The following is a 19,043-nucleotide window of genomic DNA, read 5'->3' as shown; positions in this document are numbered from 1 at the left end:
TTTGACCGGGCTAATTGGGATCCGGATCGGGATGAGACAACTTTGGACACCCAGTATCCTGATTTGGCTAATATGGGTCAAGAAGAAGAAGTGGATTCTCCTCCTTCCAAGGAGAAATCTGGTGATCAGGAAATGGTGGATGGTTGTGAGTCGGTTACTGGCTCGAAGCCTGTTTAGATTTATATTTTTCCTTTTCGTTTTGGCCCATCCAGGGGGGGATGTTCCTGGAATGAATAATTATTAGGTATGTGATAAGGCTGGCTTTTTTGGAAGAATATTTTGTTTCGGTTTTGAATAAATATTTGGTCTTTGTTAGTTTCTTTTTGTGTTTTGATAAGGTACATTTGTAGTGTTGGATGTGTACTGGATCTGGCCAGTTATTCGACTGGATCGGGCCGTTTTTTGCGCTGGATCTGGCCAGTTCTTTGTGTCATGGGTGGGGTTATTGCCTGTCTGGAGGGCTTATGTCCCCTGCCTGTCTGGAGGGCTTATGACCCATCTATGTTTATACAAGCCAAGAAAAGGTTTTCCAGGTTTGTATATTAAATTGAGCTCAATATTTTAAGGCCTGTTTTTGCAACTGAAAGTTGGATATCAGTTGGATATTAGTGGGGTGGCCCCTAATCTTTAAAATTTGTTTTAAGTAAAGTACAGTATGTAAAACAAGTATTGAAGATTCTACTCGGTAAAGGGAAATACGAGAATATTGACAAGTACTTGGGCACATAATGGAAGAAATTATATAAGGCATTTATTCATATAATGACAAATATCATACATTTAGTTTCATATCAGATCAGGCAGGAAATGGTAAGATAAAGGTTATACCTGGACTGGGAGATATATTTTATATGTGAAATAGTTTTAAGTGTGCAATATTCGAAGCTCTTGGGATCTTTTCGCCGTCCAGGGTTTGTAGTCTATAGGCTCCCTGGCCGACTATTGAGTCAATCAGGTAGAGACCTTCCCAGGTTGGGGCCAATTTGCCAGCATTCTTCTCTTTTGTGTTTTGAAGAACTTTTCTGAGAACAAGGTCTCCTACCATGAATACTCTAGCTTTGACAGTCTTGTTATAGCTTTTTGCAACTCTTTGCTTTGATATCTTTTTTATACCATTCTAATGCTTTGCTGCATCTCTTAGCTCTTCCGTCAAGTCCAGGTTGTCCTCCATTAGAGGTATATTGCTCGTTATTGTATTCAGCCGCATCCGGGCGATGGAATGTCGACCTCACTGGGATTATCGCTTCACATCCATAGACCAAGGAGTAGGGGTTTGGCCTGTGGATGTTTTAGGCGTGGTTCTGTCGGCCCCGAGAGGACCAAGGGGAGTTCTTGACCCATCTACCTTTCCTTCTTTCTAGCTTCTTCTTTATGCAACTGATTATTACTTTGTTACTAGATTCTGCCTGGCCGTTAGCTTTTGGATATCCTGGTGTGGAGGTTACCAGGTTGATGTTCCATTGACCTCGAGAAGCTCTTTGTTCTTTTTCCCACGAATTGCGTGCCATTGTCGCATACTATTTCAGAGGGGATGCCATATCTACATATGATGTTGTGTTTGATGAATGCTATGACATCCTTTTCTTTGACTTGCCTGTATGAATCAGCTTCTATCCACTTGGAGAAGTAGTCAGTCATTGCTAGCATAAAAACTTTTTGCCCGGGTGCTTGAGGTAGTTTCCCTACTATTTCCATGCCCCACTTCATAAATGGCCAGGGTGCGGATATGGAATGTAGTTCCTCAGATGGCTGGTAGATATATGGTCCGTGAATCTGGCAAGCTTCGCATTTAGAGCTGAATTCCAGGCAATCGGCCCTCAAAGTGGGCCAATAATAACCTGTTCTGAGTACCTTGCTTGCCAGGCTCCTTCTGCCTTTATGATTTCCACAGTATCCTCCATGGATTTCTAATAGTATCTGTTCAGCTTCTTGTGGTTCCAGGCACGTGAGGTATGGTCCTGCCTGCGATTTCTTAAAAAGCACGTTGTTAATAATAGTATATGAAGCAGCTTTGATTTTGAGTGCTCTAGCATCTTGCTTATTCAGGGGGAGGATTCCTTGTTGTAGCCAATCATAGTAAGGTTTCGTCCATGAATTGGCAATATATATTGGGAAACTTTCATCTTGTTTGTTTATTGCAGGTTCTAATAAATGTACGATGGGTATATTATCAAAATCAGGGGGACTGAAGTTGGATCCTAGGCCGGCTAGGGCATCGGCCTGGGTATTCAAGTCCCTAGGAATTTGATCAATATTAAAATTGCGGAATTTTGATTTTAAATTCTGGACAACTTCCAAATAAAGCATCATTTTTGAGTCTTTTGCAGTATATATTCCATTTACTTGGTTTGAAATAAGAAGGGAATCAGTACGTACCTTTAGGTTTTGTACACCAAGGTCAATACATACCTTTAATCCAGCTATCAGGGCTTCATATTCTGCCTCATTGTTGGTAGCTTCGAATGCACATCTTATAGCTTGTACTATCTTATTCCCTTGTGGTGATTTTAGTACTACCCCTAGGCCTGTGCCCCTCATGTTGGCTTCACCATCGACAAATAGAGTCCATTCTAGGTCTGTTTGGTCATTGGTCAGTCTATTTACTTCTTTTATTAGGTCGGGTTCTAGGGCTAGACTAAAATCAGCCACAAAGTCTGCTAGTGCTTGTGACTTAATTGCTGTCCTTGGTTCAAATGTTATGTTGTATGTGCTTAGCTGGACTGGCCATTTGCACATTCGTCCGGACAATTCTGGTTTTCTAAGTACAGACTTGATAGGGAGATTGGTTCTGACTATTATAGGGTGGCTTTCAAAGTATGGTCTTAATTTTGTGCAGCTCATAATTAAAGCTAAAACGTACTTTTCAAGTAGGCCATACCTGATCTCTGCATCCAGTAGACTTTTACTTACGTAATAGACAGGGTGTTGTTGTCCGTCCGCTTCTTTGACCAGGATCCGCACGGCGATTTTCGTGATTGGCACATTATACTTGTCGTGGGTTCATCTTTGATTTGTTTTGCCAACAAGGGAGGAGAGGATATATATGTTTTCGATCTTCAAAGGCAAATGATGATCGGGGGTCCATTGAAAGTCTTTGTTTTTCCTTAGCAGATTATAGAATGATTTTCACCTCTCTGACGATCTTGAAATGAACCCGTTCAGGGCTGCTATTCTTCCCGTCGACTTTTGTATGTCTTTGACTGTCTTTGGTGGTTCTAGCTCCAGGATGGCTTTGATCGAGTTCGGGCTGGCTTCTATTCCTCTTTTTGTCACCATATAGCCCAAGAATTTGCCTCTTTGAGACTCCAAAATGGCATTTACGTGATTGAGCTTCATATTGAATTTCTCCGTATTTGGAAGGCTACTTCCGGTCTTTGACGTGGTCTTCCGCCTTTTTGACTTGACTACTATATCGTCTATGTAGACTTCCATGGTATCTCCTATTTGATCTTTGAACATCATGTTGACTAACCTTTGATAGGTTGCACCGCATTTTTAATCCAAAGGGCATAGCAAGATAACAAGATATTCCTCTTTCAGTGATGAAGGCTGTACTTTCCTGATCTGCAGGGTGCATCTTTATTTGGTTGAATCCACTGGAGGCATCCATGAAAGTTAGCATCTCGTGGCCTGCAGTGGCATCCACCATTGCATCGATATGTGCCAGGGGGAATGGATCTTTGGGGCAGGCCTTGTTTAGGTCGGTGTAGTCTACACAGACTCTCCATTTGCCGTTTTTCTTTTGGACGACTACTACATTTGCAAGCCGGTCGGTACATTACTTCCCGATCATTCCCATGTCCAATAGCTTGTCAACTTCTTGGTTGATGATTTCATGCCTCTCTGCACAAATTTTCTCCTTTTCTCATTGCAGGCTTAAAGGATTTGTCAATATTTAACTTATGGGTTATAATATCAGCATCTATACCAGTCATATCAAAATGTGACCAAGTAAAACAAGACATTTTAGTTTTGAGAAAGCGACTGATTGGGTCCGACCGAGTCGGTGCATCTAACCCTACAAGTACCTTCCCTGTCGGGAATTCGAGGTTCGAATGACCTCTCCTGTTTCCATCTCAGATCGTGCAATATATTCTTTCCGACAAGTGACTTTAATTGCTATGTGAGGGACTTACCCGACTTTGAGGGTTTCAAAGCCTGGGTGTAGCATTCCTGAGCCGTCCTTTGTTCTCCCCTGATGATGGTTATCCCCCATTCGGTTGGTATTTTCACACATTGATGGTATGTTGAAGGGATTGCTTTGACGTTGTGGATCCATGGTCTGCCCAGGATTACGTTATACGAGGATAGACAATCCATTACCCCGAATCTTTCATAGGAAGCCACACCTTCCACATAGGTTGGCAGGCTAATTTCTCCCAGGGTGTTCTTTGTTTCTCCGCTGAATCCAACCAGGACACTGGATTTTTTAATGATTTTCTCTTCATCTATCCTCATAGCTTTGAGGACGTTAAGCATCACCAAGTTGATTGAACGCCCCGTCTATCGATTCTTGATACCTTAGTCAAAGCCAATTTGCATGGTAATTACCAAGTCATGTCATGGTGTAGATCGATATTACCCGCAAGCCTGAGTCATCAAAAGTAATAGCAGGTAATGATTTAGATCTAAGAGGGGTTGAAGTTTAGACTCCTGGATATTCTTTTGGCGGTAGAGTGGTTTAAGCCACAAATTTCTGATCCTTCATTTATGAACTTGACTTCATAGATAGGGGGAGGAGGAGGAGGATCTCTCTTGTTTTGTCCTTCATCTTTGTTCTTTGGGCTCTGGATTAAGTCTTTCAGATAGCCTTTCTTTAGGAGGTATGCCACTTGTTTCCTGAGTTGGATGCATTCTTCCGTGGTGTGCCCGATGTCCTGGTGGAAGTCACACCATCTCGTTGGATCTTTCCGGGGTTGTCGATTTTTGGGCCATCCGACCGTGTCTCCAAAGCTTTCCGGACGTTTGATTAACCCCCGCAGTATTTATAGAGAAGTTATATTCAGGAATAGTTGGTAGGTTAGAGAGGTTACCTTTGTGTTCTTGTGCCATGTTGACTTGGATCGTTCGTGTCCGGAATAGGGTCTTGATCCGGGATTGCCTCCCTTCCGGTAGGAGCTTTTTCTGTTAGTGTGTCCATAGCCTTGCTTTCCTCCGGACGAGTTTGTTCTAAAGTTGAGATCTTCTTCCAATCGACATGTTCTAAGGCGATGGATTGAACAAAGGCAAAGGTTGGGCGTGCTTTTTTGGTTAAGTCTGCGTAGATGTCACTTTCAGCAGACTCCTTGCCTAAAGGCTTCTACCGCTGTCTCTTCGTCACACCCGAATGGCTACCTTCTCTTTGACAAATCTTGCCAGGAATTCTTTGAGAGATTCTTCGTAAGTTGTTTTACCCCGAACAATTCTTCGGGTCTCTTGGCCATGTCTCTGCTGCTTGCGAATTGTTGATTGAAGGCATTGACCAGTTCTGCAAAATTCTTGATAGTTCCATTTGGGAGATTAATGAACCATTGTAATGCTGCTCCAGTCAGGGTTGTACCAAAGCCTTTACACATGCAGACCTGCCTGAGTTCACTGGGTATTGAGGCGGCTAACATCTTCTGTTTGAATATGGCAACGTGATTTTGTGAATCAGAGGTTCCATCATAAGTTCTCATGGATGGGACGGTAAACTTCTTGGGGAGATCAATCTTTGCAATTTCATCTGCAAAGGGTGAATCGTGAAGGCATCAACTTCTACTTCATCCACAGTGGTCCGCACTCCATATATTCTCTATTTTGTTGTGGAGTTTTTGAATTTCCTGAAGCATGGCCATCATTATTGCTGCTTCTGTTTTGTTTGTTTCATCATTGGGAATGATTTGGGTGCCGGATGAGGTATCCTTCTCCGGAGTTCCAAAATTGGAAAAGTCAATATTTTTGATAATGGATGAGAATGGGGTTCCTGGTTCGAATCTGGTCTTGGAGCCTGAAGCCTGATTTTCCAATTTTTTCCTCAGGTTAGACTCAGATTCCTTGATCACGATTTCGACTCTTCGCTTGGGTTGCCTTTTCTTGAATTGTCTCCAATTCTTTGATCTTAGCCAAGGCAGCCGCCAATTGTTGTTCTGGGGTGAGTTCTACCATTTTTGTATTTGAATATTAAATGAAGAATGGCAAAAGGAATTTTTTTTTTATTAACGAACTAGATGCCCCACGGTGGGCGCCAATTGTTTTAGCATGATTTTCCCTGGAAGGATCCGGCCTGATTATTAAGTAATTAGGGTATCTAGTTCAATAAGTTTAGAATAATAATATGAATAAATAACGAGGAAGAATTAAGTATAGAGAATATTGTTTGTATTACTTTGATAAACTGGGTACAAACTTGTGTGTAACTGAATATTCAGGAAAGAGTGAGAGATTAATCGTAAATTATTGATGAATAATGAATGTCTTTACAATTGTTAGATTATGCTATTTATAGTTCTACAGATGCTAACGTTACATTCAACCTCAACGTTCCCTTTGATTGTTGGAGTTGTTTGCTGGAAAATAGGGCACATTCCCTATTAACACGGTTGACTCATTCTTCTTTAACAAACCGTCCTTCCTTTCCTCTTCCACGTTCAGATATACTAAGATTATGTGCTCCTTGTAGTTGGACTTGGTCTTCCATGAGAGTAGGACGTGGTTATTTGTTCATATAACTGTATTTCTTGTTTATCAATTTAATCCAGCCTACCTGAGTGTCTTGCCAGGCTATTCTGCGCTTATCATCAGGCTTTTCTTCTAGGATTTAGTAGCTTGCTTATCTTGTGGTACTCTTCATCTGCCAGATAGTACTTAGATTTGTCCAGTCTCTGGTTGCCTCAATCAGCCTAGTAAGGTCAGGCCAAGTTAGAGTCAGACCAGGCTAAATTGGGCCTAACACTCGGTATGTAAGAGGCTAGGAATGGGAGAGCTCAAATGCACCAACATCACTCTTCAAATGGCGGATCGATCTACAAAGATACCTTTAGGGGTATGGGAGGATGTGCCCGTGAGAATTGGTAAATTCTTCATCCCGGTAGACTTTGTCATTGTAGACATGGAGGAGGATTCCAACATTCCTATCATTTTAGGAAGACCTTTCTTGCATACCGTCGAAGCGGTAATCGATGTGAAACATGGAGAGCTCACACTTGAAGTAGGGGATGAGACAATTAATTTCAATCTTGACAAAACAATGAGAGATCCCTGACTATATGAGCCATGCTTCATGGTCAATCACTATAGCCGAGAAAGTGATAGAAAGAAGTTAGAATCTATATGTAAAGATCAACCCATAGGTAAAGAAACACCACCCATATGGAAGGAGAAAGTGGATGACCTTCAAGTAGCTCTATTCGGAGAGCAAGGAATTTTCAACAACAACAATGAGAGCTTGAATAGCTCACCCATCATGACATGTAATGAAGAAGGCCTTATTGGCCAAGATAACAAGAAAGGAGAGTTGCTCTTGTCAACTCATGACATCATTGGGGAACAAGCTAGTGAAGTTTGCGGTGTATGGGACGACGAATTTGAAGGATTGGTCAACCCTTATATTGGAAATGCTATGACCTTAGACCAAGGCTTTGTTGATCCTTGTCATCACTTTGACTTGGAATACAACAATGAAGCGAACAATGTGCAAAGGTCTACCCAAGACCTTTATCACGAAAATGAGCAAGCCTTCGACTACTTTTACAAGGTGTTGAGCAACATCAACAACACCTTGGCTTTGCCCCGTTGAAATCTCATCTAAGAATGAGAGTTTGGTGGAGTCCTCCCTAAACCACCATTTGTAAATATTCTAACCCCTTAACTAGCATTTCATTTCCTTTATTGCATCTTTGTCATTTTTGGATTTGCATTTTTGTTCTTTGATCGAGATTTTTGACATGAGAGCAAGTGCGGGAGGTATTTTAACGTGTTTTGATGTGTAGTGTTTGACCAAGTGTGGGGATGGAAAATGCCTAGGCTAACCAACCCTTTGTAGTGCACCCACAACATTTAACAAAGGAAAGGAGGAAAGAATGACACGGGAAAAGGAATCCCCACGAGCATACCTGATCTCGTGGGAGCTGAAGAGGATCCGAGCATCCCCAGTCATAATTCGCGTGTCCTGGCCTAAGGACGTGGGAGCTGGGAAAGTTTAAATTGAAGAAAACGTCATGTAAGAAAATCTGCGCAGATCAGCATCAGGACGCTCGTCCCCAACTTCAGGACGCTCGTCTTGGCATCAATCCGCGGGTCCTGAGATGTTTCAAGTTTATAAATTTTGCTGTAAGGAAATCTGCACATCCCAGGAATGATCCGAACGTCCCCTCAGAAATCCGCTCGAGCCGAATCAAATCTGCGCATCCTGGCACTTGTTTGTTAATTCAGGACGTCCTGTAAGACAATCCGCGCGTCCCAGGCCTATACTTAAACAAAACACGGGACAACCCCTTCCTTCCCAATTCATTTCTATCTTTCAAAAACACAAACACATACATTTTCTCCCACTTAAACCCTCAATCAACCCATTCAAAAACACCAATTTCTCAACAAAACTCACCACCATCCAAACAAAACTTGCTCAAAACAAGATTAAATCACTCCGTTATCAACAAAAGACCATCTAAAAATCAATTTCCTCACAAATTGAATCAATTTTCTAGAGTTTGGGCAAAAATTCGAAAATACTAAATTGATTGAGGAATAGGTTGAAGTTTGAAGAAGCAAGGAACATTCAAGCAAAATCTTGGTTTGTTGGTACCAATTTGAGAAAGAGAATACAATGGCAAGGACCAAAGGTGCAACCAAGGCACCCAAAACAATAAATTTATCAAAGAGACAACAAGCTCTTCTTGCATCTAAGGCTTTGGTAGTGATCCAACCAAGGGAGGAAATCCAAGTAACTACTAATCCTATTGAGGAAGCTACCACATCTACTCCGGTTGTAGAAAAATTGTCAAATTTTCCGGAGGTAACTTTCTTAACCAATGAGCATAGGATTGCATTTTTTATCCCTTGCTAGAAAGACTATTGTGGCTACCAAGTTTATTTGTCAAGATGCCTTTAGAAAATTGGGTGTGCTTGAGCGAACTAGAGCATTTTTCGTGTCCATGAGGTTGTTAGCCCTCTTTGAAATGGATGAATTGACTTACCCTATATTGACCATGGAGTTCATAAGCTCCTTGAGGGTGTATAAGATAGAGACTCGCAATTATGTTAATTTCCGTCTTGAGAACAAGAGTAGAAAAATGTCTAAAACCGATTTTGGTAAAGTGTTTGGTCTATTGCAATATGATCATTTTGAGAAAAAGCCTTTGAAGTATGATGCTCCACCCCTTTGGAAAGCTATTACCGGTTGAAAATTTGATTCTTTCCGGGAGTGCCATGCTTTATATGTTCACCATCCGGGCATAAGAGTATGGCACAAGTTTGTGGGCAATCCTTTGATTCCTAGAAAAGGCACACAACCACTTCACCGAACTTGATTTTGTCTACCTTGAGTCCTTCATGAATATCAATGGAAAGTTCACCAAAACGTACAACATTCTTCAACTATTACTTGATCGGTGGCTTGAGATTGATAATGGGAAAGATGCTGCGGCCTTCATTGTAAACGGGGGCTTGGTAACGAGGCTAGCTAAGCACTTTAACCCGAATTTCAACAAAGATAACACCTACAAACCGGTTAAAGGGAGCAACCTCCTTGATATGAGCACTATGATCAACAAATTCCATTGGGTCAAGAATGACAATCTTGACAACAAATATGAGTGGCTCATCAAAGAAGCTAAGTCCTTTGTCTTGCCTAGCAAGATTTGCCGTATCTCCGTCCGTAGACCAAACTACCTATTGCCCGTCTCCAAAGAAGCCGAAGTGATAATTAAGCAACATAGGGAACCAATTGCAAAACTCTCCTCCTCCACCATTGTGACTCCACCATATCCCTTTGCCTACCAAGAATTCAAAGCGAGTGGCTCTAATGTCATGGTAGGTAACGACTATTTGACCTAATTAATGCAATAAATGCATAAAGAAGCTCACGATGATCGTGTGAATGCTTACCGTGCCCAATATTCGCCCCTACTACATCTAACTAGGCAAGGACTTCTTGATCTTTCATGTCCTTTGCCTAGTTGGGCGGATAAGGAAGTATTCTTCCCAAGTGCTTCTCAAGATGCCGAAATGGATAGTCGGGTGGCTAATGGAAATGGGGTTATTATTGTTGAAGACGGAGAAGGTAGTGATTCATGCCAAGAAGAAGAAGAGCAAAGTTCAAGTGCCAATGATGAGATGAAAGTGGTGAATCCTCCGGGTCAATGGAGGTGGATGATGAAGAAGATAATGAAGAAATTGATGATAATTTCGATGATGATGATGACGGCAATGATGCCGGTGATGAGGATGTCGCAATGAGCGACAATTGAGGGTTGATAAGGCTTATTGGAGGATACCACAAGTGCGGGGTTGATTACTTGACTTCAACCCATTCCATTGTGAGTTTCCTACACCTCCTTTAGCTTTGTATCTATATCCTGTTTTTAATCTTTATCTTGAGTATTTGTTTTGAGTCCTAGCAACATTTAAAGGACTCTCACCTCGGTTCCATTGAGGTGTCATATTTTGTTCCCAATTGAAAAATCCAAAATGACAATTAAGATTCATGCATTGCATCCTTTCCTTGTGCATGAACTCCCCCTATTTTTACACTAGCAAGAGTGTCTTACTCGGTTTGGGGAAGTTCACTCACAAGAAATGCGAGTTAATTCAAATTAGCTCTCCGAACAATCGAAAGCATGCATCATATAGGATAGATTAGTTTGCATCACTTATATATATGTCATATAGTTTGCATATTAGTGTAGAAACCATGCATATTCATATAGATTGCATTGCATAATTTCCTATCGTATTGGCCATTGAGGACAATGCCCATACTAGTGTGGGGATGTAAAATTCTAACTTAATTTTTAAAATCAAAAATGATAAAAATAGAAAAATTTCGAAAAACACAAAAATGTGTTCTTTTATTTCACAAAAACAAAAAATCCATAAAAAATTAAAAATTTTAAAAATCCAAAAAGATGTTCATTCCTTTGTAGTGTAGAATTGTATATTGTGTATATACTAGTGTTTGTTTGTCCTCTTATCACATTGGATCGACTACGCCACATCCGAGGCATGAGGAATATGAAGACTGCATGGTATGATCTTTCCAATTTCCTTTTTCCTCTCTATGTTGATGACTATGTGGCTTTATTTTGGTTGATGCGGTACAAACCAATGTGATCTTAGGAGTTGCATGTAGTTTATATGGCATATTTGTTGATAGAAGCATTTGCATTAGGTTGTATATATGTTAGTTGCATCATGGCATGTAGTTGCATTTTAGGAAAATTTTTGTGAAAACATCTATTTGGGAAACTTGACAAGTGTATATAAGGCCCTTGCAGATACTTTTTCTTCTTGAGACTTTGCTCACTAGAATACCTCTAACCACTCTAGGATGTGTCATGCTAGTATTGTTTGACCCATGGACTAAGGCCTAGTCAAGAGTACCTTGTGATGTGATGACTCCTTGGCTACCGTTTATTCCAAGGTGACTCTTGAAACCATGCAACCATCTTCCACTTCTATCATCATTTTTGTCAACAAAAAGGGAATGGGCACAAAAATCTCAATTTGAGTTCAAGCATTCAAAATGAAAAACAAGAAGTTTGCACAAATTGCATCGAAGAAAAGAGGAGTACAAAAATAAGAACTCCTATGCTCAAATAAAAGCACCCTCGTTACAAATTAGGGTGAGTTTAAAACTGTTCAAAAAAAAAAATGCAAAAGTTGAAAATTATCAAGCATCAAATTGCCAAACATCAAAGAAATGGCAAAGAAAATTGTTCTCAAAAATGTCAAATGCCACAAGAAATTGGGGGGAATAACAAAATCAAAAGCAAACTCCCATTATGAAACTCAAAGTACATTGATCCCTTTTTTCATTTGAACCCACTTTTGTGCATGGTGGAGAGGGGACGACCCTTCTTCTTGTCTAGGCAAGAGGGGGAATTCCGCGATCCTACAGTGTTTTAAACATCATAGGGAGTCTACTCTTGACAAAAGAATTTAGCAATTGAGGATGAAGGTACCCTAGCTTGGCACAACTTGGAGGTGATTTGTTGGTATCCTCCTAGGCTTAGTAATTTGAAGAAACCATATCTATAATCGAGTGTGTACCCTTAGATAGCTTCCCCTTTAGATAATTTCCGCCACTTAGATGAGGAAAGTGGCTATTCATTTTTGTAGATGCATCCATTACTTGTTTTGTGTGCTTAATGCTTGGATGTATCGCCATTTTGGCAAGCTCCACCTTGCCTTGCAAGTAGGCATCTTACCTCATGGCTGCCTTGTTGTGAGTTGAAGGGGCGGAGTGAGACCCGCTAATTGTCTCATATCGGTTATATTAGTAGGCTAGTTTAAATAAATGTCATAGTTTTAGTCACCGCTGTACTCGGGACGAGCAAAGGTTCGGTTTGGGGATGTTTGATGTGACTCATATTTGAGCACATTTAGTCCCCGAATTAACCTCGTTCCCATGCTTTCTAGCACTTATTAGGGTCATTTCTTATCTTTAGTTTCCCGTTTTGCATATTCTTTGAAGTTTTGTGTCCTTGGTAGGAGAGGATTGCTAACCTTGCATTTATGGAGCAAAATGGAGCTAAATGGATCGCATCTAATAACCAAGCATCGAAGAGGAGACCGACACTAGAGGCTTAAGCAAATAAATAAAGTGAAATGGGAAATGATGAAAAGATCCTTTCATCCCCAACACGATCCCCGCGGATTCTTAAGGAGCCAAACAAGAGAAGAACCCTGTGCCACGATCCGAGCGGCCTGAGCTCATGACGAGCGTCCCAGAGGCAGGATCCGAGCGTCTCCTAGACAATACGAGCGGATCTTCTTACAGGACCAACAATGCTTCAGGAGAGGACGAGCGGATCCTGGTGGGAGTTGCAGCACGATCCGCGCATATCCGTCAGGAGGAGAAAAATTACCAAGTTTCTCTTAGGGTCTTAATAGTCATTTAAGTCCTTAGTAACCCTAATCCTTGTACTTAATTTTAGTATAAATACCCTATTGTACTACCTAGATTATCATAAACTCTTAATATCATCTCATCTTATTATAATCCTTCTCTTAATTTAGTCTTAATAAAAGTTGTAATACACATTTCAATATTAATCACATCTTAATCTTTCCTTAATTCTCTCAATTGTTCTTAGTTTAGTTGGGTAATTAGAAGATTATTGGGGTTTATTGGAGGATTGACAACCTTCCATCAATCATCAAGATTACTTCTATTATTCTTTGCTTTATTATTTGGATCATCTCAATAGGTATAATCTCTTTTTACCCTTGTTTAATTATTGTTAATCACATCATTTATTCATCATGTTTTGCTTTATTAGTATAATTGACAACCTTATTAGCATGCTAAACTTGATCATGAGTGAGTAGTCCTTTAGCTAGGGTTAATGGGGAATTAGGGGAAACAAACATGGGGATTGATCTATGCTTAATCTAATATGTTTTTATAATTAAATTACTTGTTTGTTGTGATTTCAACCTGTGCACATGTTATGTTTGATGAAATGCGAGCCTATGAATCCTTGCATTTTTTACCCATCTCTTATCTTTTCAATGAGGCTGGTAAGACATAAACCAACTCGAGCCTTGTTAGACCATGCATAGAGTTGAATAGGAGGAGACTAAGTCGACTTGTAGGTATTGTACAGTCTTAATCGACTCGGTTTCGGGACCTAAATCTTCCTAGGGATTGTAAGATATACACTAACTCGATCCCATCACAACAATAAGTGCTTTCTTCTAATTGAGAACATGTTTGTATGATCTATTTCCATGAATCCCCTATGAACCCATGACACCCTAGTGCCTTTAATCAATTGTTTACAAACCCCATTATTTTCTTAGTTTGTTTTCATTCATCTTGTTGATTAGTTTAGATTACATCTCATCTCAACCCATAATTTGTGACACCCTAAGACATACACTACTTACAATTGAAATCCTAAATCAATACCCGTCCCTTGGGATCCGACCATTACTTATCTCTTTATTAAGAGTAGTTTGTGAAGTTAGAAATATTGTTTTGGTTGGTAGCTTTTGACGACGAGTATAAACCGATACCAGAAGCGCAGGTGGAATGGCCTCTTTCTCCCATGACATAGGCACGGTGGGAAGAATGGGATGCTTCCTGCAATGTTTCAGCAGATGATGATCAAGATGGGTCGCAACCCATAGATAAGGGCCTTGTTATTTATCATCCGAATAGAAGTCCTCTTTCCCCGCATCTTCCCCCACAAATCTAGCCCCTAATTTTCTTGCCTGACGAAAACTATCATGGCAGTTGGCTTCATCAAACACGGTAAAAGCGAAGCCTACAAAACCTTGCTTGTTTGTAAACACAGGGTACACTTTTTTAACCGCGGTGAAACCGGAGTCATGAAGCATTTGCGTCAACCACCCAAAATTAGGGTTTAAACCCTTTCCATTCACATCATAATGAACCCGGATATTATGGAGAATGTAAGTAAAAGGATGTGCGTAACGAGAATGTGATTGTAGCTCTGATACACCAGCCATATTTTTTTAGAGAGAAATTAAAGAGTAAATATTTGATAATTTAGAATTTGACCTAAAACATTATGAAGACATATTTATAGAATTATTTTGGTCAAATTAAATATTATTGGTCAAATTGAATATTTATTAAAGTTCTGATAATGTTTTGAATGCAGTAGTCAAACTAAAAAAGCTAATCAAATACTGACAACGGTTGAACTGAAAAACCGTTATTTCATAATAGAAAATAATAACGGTTAAAAAAACTCCATAGTTATAACATAACAACGGGTAACAAAAACCGTTGCTGGTGTTAATTTAGTAACGGTTTTCGAAATGCCGATTTCTTAAACTGGTAACGGTTTTCTAACAAAATTTGGTAAGAGTGATTCTATAACGAGTTTTTGGAAACCGTTAAATGTTTTTTAGAACGGTTTGTTAAGTAGACGTTGTCAAATTATAATAACAACGGTTTTCGAGGGAAACCGCTATTCATATTAGCGCGGTCTAGGTTTCCACCAATATTTGGAAAACGGTAATCTAAGTGTCGTTATTAAATACATTAAACCATTGTGATACACTCCTTATTGATTGTCAGATTTCACGTAGTGAATCCTGCTGAAAAACTTGCCTGAAATATCAGGGAATTCAGTCTGGTTTTTAATTTATTAAAATTACTTAAATTGCTTGTAAAATTCTGAATTTTGGCACTAATTTGGTTTAACAGCTTAACTAAATTGTCACCAAGTTTCATGATTTGTTAAGCTCATTTATTATTTTTACAAGTTTTCTGAAGTTTATTGCATTCCTTGAGTTTGTGCAAATGTCTGACTGTCAGGGTCTGTCTATTTATGTGAGTCCTTTCCTATTACACTGTAAATTCTGGTAATCAGAGCCTAGGTTTTAACACAATCCCATCTTATGTTAGTCCTGAGTGAGAGAAAAACCATTCCCTAACTACATTCAAAAACACAAAAAACAACCCAATGAGTGAGGAGAGGCTAGCAAGGATTGAAACAAAAGTAGACCAGCTGACCAACCTGGTCAATGTGACTCTTAAAGCTATAAATGCAGTCATGGCAAACATTCCTACTCTAGAAAGAGAAAGACCACTCCCCAATAGAGCAAGAGGCAGAGGTAGGGGGCTCCTTGGAGCAGGGAGAGACCAACCACAGCATGAGAATGAAGAAGAGATCAACTCAGAGTCAGAAGAATCTATTATGGAAGAAGGTAACTAATTAACTAAAGATAAATATGTTAAAGTAGAGATCCTTGTGGACATGGGCCACCCGCGCCGCGCGCACCCGCACGTTGGTTTCGAGGCGGCGGCACTTCTCCCACAGAACCTTGGTTTGCCAAAGCATGTCATGGGCCGTTACCGATTTGTGAGGCATTGAAACCGGTGAAAGGTTGAATAAGCCTGCTTTGTTGGAGTCGCCACCAATTTTTATGGAAAATTGGAACCGTTCGAATACTTCGCGACATGTCAAGACACAAAGTAGTGACTAGTGAGATGAACAGTAAGAAATTAGTTACCCTTAGCATTTTATGTCTAGAATGACTCTCGTGATGCCAATGGACATGGATGTCCAGAGATAACTGGAGTAAGGGGTGAGGGCAGGTATTAGGAAGCTCTTTAATTCGAACACCTAATCCCGCCCGCCTCGATAGCGGCCTCTACTAATGATTAGATAAGTTGTTCATATTTGATATATCGTCGATGTAATGCATGCAATGCAACAAACATAGATTAATCCTAGCATGTGAGATTAGACTAATTCGGTTAACACGTGTTTTAGCAAACAGTTTGGTCGAAGTAAATGTTAGATTAATTACATGTGAATGCCATACAATTAAATCATACATATTAATAATTACGATGATTAAAATTACAAGGAGTGCAAGGTTTATTTGATCTACGTCAAAAGCACACTCGAAGACGGGATTTCGGAGAAGGAAGTAAAAAGAAAAAAAAAGATTAGAATTAAAATATGAAAATACGCCAGATTAGAGCTGATAATATGATTAATAGTCGATTTAAACCGTAATTAGGAGCTACGTCGAAGCGAGAAAGAGTTCAGGGACATAAACCAACCCAGAACAGGCGTAGCATCTCCTGCGTCCTCTGGAAGAGGCGCAGCATGTAACACCCACGATTTTTCGTCACAGTAACTATTATTTTTATGTTTTATTTAATTAAAACGATAATACAATTTTCTGTAAAGTCGTCGTATTTATTTACGTCATTAAATCATTTTATAAAGTATAGTTATTTAATTATTATCATCTTGTATTTTTATTATCGTACCTCTTATTTTATTATGTGTTAGATAGTCGTAAGATAGAATCTAATTGCAATTCGTAACTAACTAGACCGAGTCAATCTCGTAAAATATGGGTGTGGTGGGTCAGCCCCATGATTCTCGTGGTGGTAGATCGTTATCTCCGTTAAAAAGAAACAGGCTAGCAAGTAGCTCCAACCTTCTATCTTTCGCGAGGAACCAGTATACATTCCTTGTTTCTCTCAAACACTCATCTTCATTAACTCCGTTCTCTCTCGTTCCTCACCGGTTTTTCTTGGTTCTTGTGGCAATCTCTTCATCTTGTGGAAAGCTTCACATTAGTACTAGGTTCATTCCACTTCATCTCATGTATAGTGTTTCCCAATGGCTGAAAACGTCTGTGTTTAACGCTGTTTCCATACCGATTGCTACATAGGTTCAAATGTAGATGACCTGGACGCCAACTCTTACGTCGTTGATGCCGCTATTGAATATTGAGCGCTAAAGGTAACGTCGACGATTGTCCTCGATATTACATCGCGGTTTTGCGGTCTTATATGCTAGATTGGCTGATATTTACTCAAATGATTACATGTTCCGTTGTAAATGTTGTATGCTATGAATTGACTCTTGTCCTTATTCCTTATGATGGTTGAGTGTTTGTCAATTTCTTAGAATTCTGGGAAACATTTGCGTGAGACTTGACATGCGTAAATTTTGTGATGGGTTGTTCACTTATTGCGTAAGATATTGCTTGGCTTCGCATGTAACCTGAATCTTAACCAATATGTGTAGTAGTCATACGATTTCTTTCATGGGCATTAATTTGTATCGTCATCATCATTATAAATATATGCAAACAAATGTTAATTAAAGTATACTTGTCCTCGTGGCGTAGAACAAGCTTATATGTGTCTACAACATGTAAATTGTTACTGCATCCAAATTCTGGTAGTAAAATATCTAAAAATATGAAAGGTAATGGTGGATTGTTAAGGATAATCATGTGCATTATGGTCAATATGGCTACTTACGAGTTTGTCAGTATCTTATTTCATGACTTCTTAAATTGTTCAGTGACTTGGAAATGTTTGGAAGATAGTTGATCATTGCTCTTTCTAGTCATGGGTATTTAAATATTGAGTTCTTTCTATTATCGTTCAGTTGTCAGTACATGATATTAATCGTGTAGGTGTCATGATATTATTTTACATGATTTATGTTGTGGATTTATTTAACTTCGGTGATTCTTAAATTTTGATCGTATTAATTAGTTAACCATCTCGAGTAGTAAACAATCGTTTTTATCCGCTTCACTTGTATCCTAGTAGCTGTGTGTATGGGCAGTCTAGGCAAGTCGGAGTCGTCCTATTAGCCTGGTTGTTTATAGGCTAATATGAAGTCTATGGGGTTATCAGCCCGGATGTTTATAGGCTTGGTGATCGTCGAATCGGGGTTATTTGTCCCGAGAGTGTGGCCATACTTAGACTAGGACCGTATATTTATCGTAGTCCTACCGTAAGGAAAGGGTAACAGTGATGGGTTGTCTTGACGTTTCGCTTTACTCAGTTGTAACTGATTTAATATGGTTGTTTTATAAGTTTACGATTGTTAAATGGGTCATTTGATTTACTTAGTTTAAATTGTTAGTATAATTTATAATGAGCTTATGATTTTAATTGTGTGACAAGTTAATTGGCAAGTCATTTGCATATTATTGATCAGTCTTAATTACTTGGTTGCTTTATCGTGATGTACTATGGCTGGGAGGACGTATGAGTTACTCCCCACTGACTGTGGCTGTCATTCTTATGACTGACAGGTTGCTGGTACATGGATGCTATTATTTGTTGTTTGGGTTAGTTTGTGCTAGCGAGCGAGGTTTAAAAGAAATGTAGCTAATATATTTTGTTACATTGTAATTAATTTTTGTCTTTTAAAAAGTAAAGTTTGGTAATAATTCGGATTATCCTGGTGATTCCGCCATCGAGGGCATTTACATTAATGAAATTCACTTACTTATTTTTTTTTTGTTGTATAAAAATCCGGGTTGTTACAGTTGGTATCATAGCCTTCTCGCTCCCGACGCCTTCTCGATAACCCAAATAAAAAAATTTAGATATTAGA

This window comes from Silene latifolia, chromosome X, assembly GCF_048544455.1.
Source record: "Silene latifolia isolate original U9 population chromosome X, ASM4854445v1, whole genome shotgun sequence".
In the NCBI taxonomy this organism is placed as follows: Eukaryota; Viridiplantae; Streptophyta; class Magnoliopsida; order Caryophyllales; family Caryophyllaceae; genus Silene; species Silene latifolia.
Note: the sequence above shows the minus strand (reverse complement) of the source record.